The following is a 7,063-nucleotide window of genomic DNA, read 5'->3' on the forward strand; positions in this document are numbered from 1 at the left end:
CTAAGTTTCAAAGAATCAACATCAAGAGAAATTCTATCAACGTTCCTAGCCAACTCATCAATCTTAAGCAATTTTTCTTCAATCAAAGCATTGAAATTCTTTTGCGAAGTAATAAATTCTTTAATATTGGATTCAAAATCAGAGGGTATATTATTGAAATTTCCATAAGAATTGTTGTAGGAATTACCATAATTATTTAGTGTAATTACTAAGATACATCCTAGGATTAAAGTTTCCTCTATACGCGTTGTTACCAGAATTATTCCTACCAACAAAATTCACATCCATAGATTCATTATTATTCTCAATTAAAGTAGACAAAGGCATATCATTAGTATTGGAAGAAAAACTTTTATTAGCAAATAATTTCATAAGTTCATCCATCTTTCCACTCAAAACATTAATTTCTTCTATCGCATGCACTTTCTTATTAGTAGATCTTTCAGTGTGCCATTGAGAATAATTAACCATAATATTATCTAGGAGTTTAGTAGCTTCTCCTAAAGTGATTTCCATAAAAGTGCCTCCCGCGGCCGAATCTAAATGATTTCTAGAAGCAAAATTCAGTCCGGCATAATTTTTTGTATAATCATCCATAAATTCAAACCATGTGTAGGGCAATTACGTATCATTAATTTCATCCTCTCCCAAGCTTGTGCACCATGTTCATGATCAAGTTGCTTAAAATTCATGATATCGTTTCTAAGAGAGATGATCTTAGCGGGAGGAAAATACTTAGAGATAAAAGCATCTTTGCACTTATTCCACGAATCAATACTATTTTTAGGCAAAGACGAAAACCAAGCTTTAGCACGATCTCTAAGCGAAAAATAAATAGTTTCAATTTAACAATATCATTGTCCACATCTTTCTTCTTTTGCATATCATACAAATCAACAAAGTTGTTTATATGGGTAGCGGCATCTTCACTAGGAAGGCCGGAAAACAGATCTTTCATGACAAGATTCAGCAAAGCAGCATTAATTTCACAAGATTCAGCATCGGTAAGAGGAGCAATTGGAGTGCTAATAAAATCATTGTTGTTGGTATTAGTAAAGTCACACAATTTGGTATTATCTTGAGCCATCGTGACAAGCAAGCAATCCAACACACAAGCAAACAAGAGACGGGCAAAAAAAGGCAAATAGAGAAAGAGAAGGAGGGCGGAGAGAGAGGGCGAATAAAACGGCAAGGGTGAAGTGGGGGAGAGGAAAATGAGAGGCAAATGGCAAATAATGTAATGCGGGAGATAAGGGTTTGTGATGGGTACTTGGTATGTTGACTTTTGCGTAGACTCCCCGACAACAGCGCTAGAAGCATCGCAGCCCCGAAACAACTCCCCACCGCCGGTCCGCCGCCACATCGCAGCCCCGAAACAACTCTCCACCATTGGTCTACCGCCACCTCGGCCAGCCCTCTAGGCCCCCCCCCGCGCCAAGCTTTTTCTCCGGCGATCCCCATGCCACCGCCTGACCACGGCACCCCCCACAGCCGACGAGCAGCACCCCACCCAGAACCCTAAGATAGATAGTGGGATACCTCTCCGGCGAGCCCCCCTCCCCGCTATAGGTGGTTCTTCCTTAACTCCGGCGAGACCCACCACCCCCTGAAAATCGACTGACCCAAAAGTTGATTCAGTCGACTGAAGTGTAGCTAAATCGGAGCAGAGCAGCAGCACGAGCGAGGGGAGAGCAGTAGCGCGAGCAACCGAGCGAGAGCCGGAGTAGCAGCAGCAGCACGAGCGAGAGCCCGGGCAGCAGCACCAGCGCGAGCGAGCGAGAGCCGGAGCAGCATCAGCAGCAGGGGCGAGCGAGAGCCGGAGCAGCAGCGCGAGCTACAGCCGAAGCAGCAGCAACAGATCCGGCTGGTATGGACGCCGCCACCGAAGGGGCCTCGCACTGGGGAGAGCCACCGTGGAGATGTCACTCGCGGCGCCGGCTTCGAGGTAGCCGCTCCATGGGGGTGCAGGATGGAGCACCGTCGGCACCGGGTGGTTGAGTTAAGGAGAAGGTGCGATGCAATGAGTGTACAACCTCTGTGGTGGCGCCGAGTAGGCCTCGGCTTCGTCCGAGGAGTCGGTGAGGATGCTACGGTTCCGGTGGAGCAGGTTAAGGCGGCGCTGTGGGGATGGAGCAGCTGCGATAGACGAGGCGATCGTCGGAGCAACTCCTTGGAGGTGGAGGACGGGGCGGCTGAACCGGCGGGTCGACGAGATGGACGACGGATCCTCATCCAGGGAGGCGGATAAGGGACATCGAGCTATTGCGATGGACGACATCGTCGGGGAAAGGATCCGGCTGGGCAGCGGTGAGGTGGCGGACGGAGGATAGTGGGGTTTCACGGCTGGAGAGGAGAGGTTATGGCGGCCATATTTCGAATGGCTAAAAGGAGGCGATGGGAGGGGGGAACCATGACTTAGGGACGCGCTTATCCAAAATGTAGGGTGTGTTACAAAAATACCCCCACCGATTTGAACTAGCGGCCCTTTTGGCTTAGGGTTAGAAGGGGGATTCCGCGTGTCGGGATTTGGCAGCTGGAGGGATTTTTCGCGCTTGTTGTAATTTCAGGATAGCAAGGGCGGGTTGTGAAGGCACCAGTTTTGGGAGCACGATATCAGAATTTTCAGGACCTAACAAGGAGCGGGTTGAATTTTAGGGACAAGCCTAACGTGTAATATTGTACTTGTATGTACCAAATCAATTCGCACTTCCCTCAACGAAAAAACGAAAAAAATAAAAACTATTCACACCACACAAAGAGAGAGTCTTGTCCCGTTTACTATACAAATGCTATTCAAAACTACTCCCTCCTTTCTTCTATATAGGCCCTAATGCATTTTTGAGGCTAAATTTGACCAACCAAATATTAGAGCAATAATATATGACATGCAACTTACACAAATCACACCGTTAAATTCGTGTGTGATAGGAGCTTTCAATGATATAATTTTCACATTGTGCATGTCATGTACTATTAATCTTGTCAATACTCAAAGGCGGTCTTCAAAAAGCATTAGGCCCTCTATAGATGGAAGGAGGGAGTATGGGTCCATGTTATGTCCAATTAAATTTTTTCGCTGGCTGTATAATGCATGTAACCTACTCATGCCAACATTTTTGTGCATTCCAAATGTCTATACTACCGCTGCAATTCGAACTGAATTTGAATTTGTTTCTCTATTTCAATAAGAATCTACAATCATGATTGTTGCCAAATTCAACTATCATTCGTGTATTGCCTTAACAACACACTACATGATTACTATAGAGATAGATATGAACTATGTGTACTATATGAACTCATATTCAATCTTTTGAATACACTTGATGTTGATTCCAAATAATAGTACATTTGATGTACTAACTATATATTCATAATCTAAACCATGTTCCATACGTACACCGTGTTTATCACACAAAGTATAGTGCCCCGCTCCCTACATTATGACAAGTATTTAGCCCTGAGTTGCAAAAGCCACACATTAGCCAAATTACAATCTGTGTTCTACATATGATATTGTGACGCCTCGAGACTGATGCGCCAGGTGTCTTCCAGTTATTCGCCGACGTTGCCATGTCATTTGCTTGCGTGTTGCATCTTATCATGTCATCATGTGCATTGCCTCATCATGTTTTCAAAACTTGAATCTATCCCGGTCTCCCCGTTCCTTCCGTTGTCCGTTCTGAGTCCAGACACACTTGCACGCGCCCGCGGTACGTCCGAAATATTATTTTACATGTGGCTCGAAACCGTTCTCGTAATGGGATGAAAGTTGGCATGTGGTCTTATTATAGTGTAGATAGACCGCCTGTCAAGTTTCAACGCATTAGGAGTTCGTTTGACGACCCAGCGATTAACTATAGCGACAATATAGTCGGTCAAACGTCGGACGTTTTCGGTCTCCGGAAACAGTCGCCGAGTCTCTCTCTCTCTTCTCTTCTCTCAGCCTGAGGCCTTCTTCACATCCCACTACCACTCACCGTCAGGCCCTACCTAACCTCTCTCGTCAGCCCGCGGCTCCCCTTGCGCGCGTCCGGAAGTTGTCCCGAACCCGACCCGGGGAGTCGTCACCGTTGTGTCCGGATCATCCCCAAACATCTACAAAACATCACCGTTTTCTTATTTGGACTTCCTAGTCTATTTTATCTCAACCGCTTGATTTTAATTGGAGGGACGGATTAGCCCCTAAACTCTCCCTCTTTCCTTATATATATACTCCCTAGTCTAAAACTACACCAACCCTAGATCCTAGGCAGTTTGTCCCTTCCATCGATCCCATCCGCCGCCACTCTCCTTGTTTTCAACGCCGACCAATCCCCACTGTTTTAGATCGATCCATCCATCCAACTGCATCTCCCATCGCAGCCAGCCCCCACGCTCGATCTCTCCCGCAGCCAGCCGGCGCCCGATCAAGGATGGATCGAGGCCACGGCCTCACATGCCTATGCCTCCTCTGTTGCCTTCACGTCATCTTCCCCGAGCAGGAGCCCATGTTCGAGCTCCTTCGTCACCGGCAGCTCTGCAGCGCCGCCTCTCTGACGGTCCAGACCTTGCCTCACTGCTCCGGCGAGAACCCGACGAGCAGATGACTGCCCGTCACTGCCCTTGCTTCTTTCTCCTCACTGCCCTCCTCTTTCCTTCTCCTTAGTCATCACCGTTCTTCCCGCGGCTCACCTCGTCTGGCTCTCTCTCTCTGCTTCACAGGAACACCAACGTCCCCGAACTAGCTCCATGGGGATGATACCATCGCCTCCTCCACCGGATCTCCTTCACTCCGCCGCCCAGCCACTGGATCCGCCCGTTCCGGCCGGTTCCTACCCGGCGCCGCGCTGAACCCATGCCTCCTCCGCTGCCGTTCCCAAGATCCCCTGCTTTGTCCCCTTCCTCTGTGATTCGGGCGAGCGTGACCCAGGCCGCTACCGCACATGCCCGCGTGGGCCACAAGCATACCCGAGGCCCAGCGCGCCCCTCCTGTAGCCTCCCCACCAACTAGGCCTCGGTCCATGGTGAGGCACCAGCGCCTCCTTGTTTTTTCCTCTTTCTCTCTGTTGGCCTAGCGTGAGCAGTTTCCCCGGCCCAGTTTGCCTCAGATCTGGCCTGTGTTGTTTTTTCCTGAGAGGATGATTTTTCTAATTTCCAGAGACTGCAGTTTTTATAGAAAAACCCTTGTAGATCATGCATATAATAACTTAATAACCGTGCATCATATTAAAATGATATATATATGAAAGTTGCTTAGAATTTTGTCTAGTTTGATAATATCCAACTATCATCTATGTTTAAAATGTTTAAACATGTTGTTTGGTTAAATTTGTCCCTATGCCATGTTAAAATGATTTAATTCATAACTAAATAACCGTAACTTGGATTTTAATAAAGGGACAATTGCATTTTTACCCCTAGTTGGTTCCTACCCACGGGTTTTGCCCTTACTTTTCGAGCTTGCTCAGTTTTGCCCTTACTTTTTCCGTCATGGTCCCTCGAATGCCCTTTGACCGTTTGACCAAAACTTTGAAAATTCTTAACTAATTCATATGAACTCAGAAAAAAGCAAAAAAGATATCAAAATGTTCAAATAAACATTACCTTTATGTGCATATCATTTGCATTCAGGACAAAAGCACCCTTTAAACTACCTGACATAATTAATGTTATTAACATTATTAAAAATAAAAAGGTATAAACAATATTTTTTCATGATTAAAAATTACATGCAAATGTAGGTGATGTTTTCTGAACATCTAGATATCTTATTTGCATTTTTCTGAGTTTGTATCATATTGTTATGAATGTTCTAACAACTTTGACCATTATTTGGAAACTTCATAACAAGTTGATACGAACTCAGAAAAATGCAAATAAGACATCAGGATGTTCAGAAAACATCACCTACATTTGCATGTAATTTTTATTCATGAAAAAAATATTGCTTATACCTTTTTATTTTTAATAATGTTAATAACATTAATTACCTCAGGTAGTTTAAACGATGCTTTGTCCAGAATGCAAATGATATGCACATAAAGTTAATGTTTATCTGAACATTTTGATATCTTATTTGCATTTTTATGAGTTCATATGAATTAGTTATGAATTTTCAAAGTTTTGGTCAAATGGTCAAAGGGAATTCGAGGGATCTCGACAAAAAAAGTAAGGGCAAAACTGAGCAAGCCCGAAAAGTAAGGGCAAAACCCATGGGTAGGAACCAACTAGGGGTAAAAATGCAATTGTCCCTTTAATAAACTTTATATGTAAATGGGGTAGGAAAATGCCTAGTTTAACATGGTGGCATCACTTTCCATGTTTAACAACTATAAAATTTTGTTTAGGACAGAACAGTACCAAACCTAAAATTATGCATATGGGGATTTACCAGAATTGTTGTTTGTTGTTCCGGCCTCATTTAAACTTGCCTAGATAGGTAGTTTTCATTTTCTTCAGCCCTTGCCATGTTAATCAACATTTAATATTGTTGAGTACCTAACCGAGAGAGAACTAAATAATTGATGTGGTGTTTCATCAATATGCGTCCCGATGCATATTGAGCTCCACTTAAATTGTAGTATTGTTTGTTGCACTTTGCCATGCCTTGCCTCATTAATCCGGACATGCATCATATTTGGTTGAGCATCATGTCATGCTTATGTGGTGGTTGTTTACTATGTTGTTTGCTTTCTTTCCGGTGTACTTCGTCTCGGTAATCCGGTAACGTCGTGTTGTGAGGATTCGTTCGACTACGTCCGTTTGTCTTCTTCACGGACTCGTTCTTCTTCCTTGCGGGATTTCAGGCAAGATGACCATACCCTCGAAATCACTTCTATCTTTGCTCGCTAGTTGCTCGCTCTTTTGCTATGCCTATGCTGCGGTACCTACCACTTGCTTATCATGCCTCCCATATTGTTAAGCCAAGCCTCTAACCCACCTTGTCCTAGCAAACCGTTGTTTGGCTATGTTACCGCTTTGCTCAGCCCCTCTTATAGCGCTGTTAGTTGCAAGTGAAGATTGGAGTTTGTTCCTTGTTGGAACATTGATATTTGTTGGGATATTACATTATCTCCTATTT

Source organism: Triticum urartu, chromosome 7, assembly GCF_003073215.2.
Source record: "Triticum urartu cultivar G1812 chromosome 7, Tu2.1, whole genome shotgun sequence".
Lineage (NCBI taxonomy): Eukaryota > Viridiplantae > Streptophyta > Magnoliopsida > Poales > Poaceae > Triticum > Triticum urartu.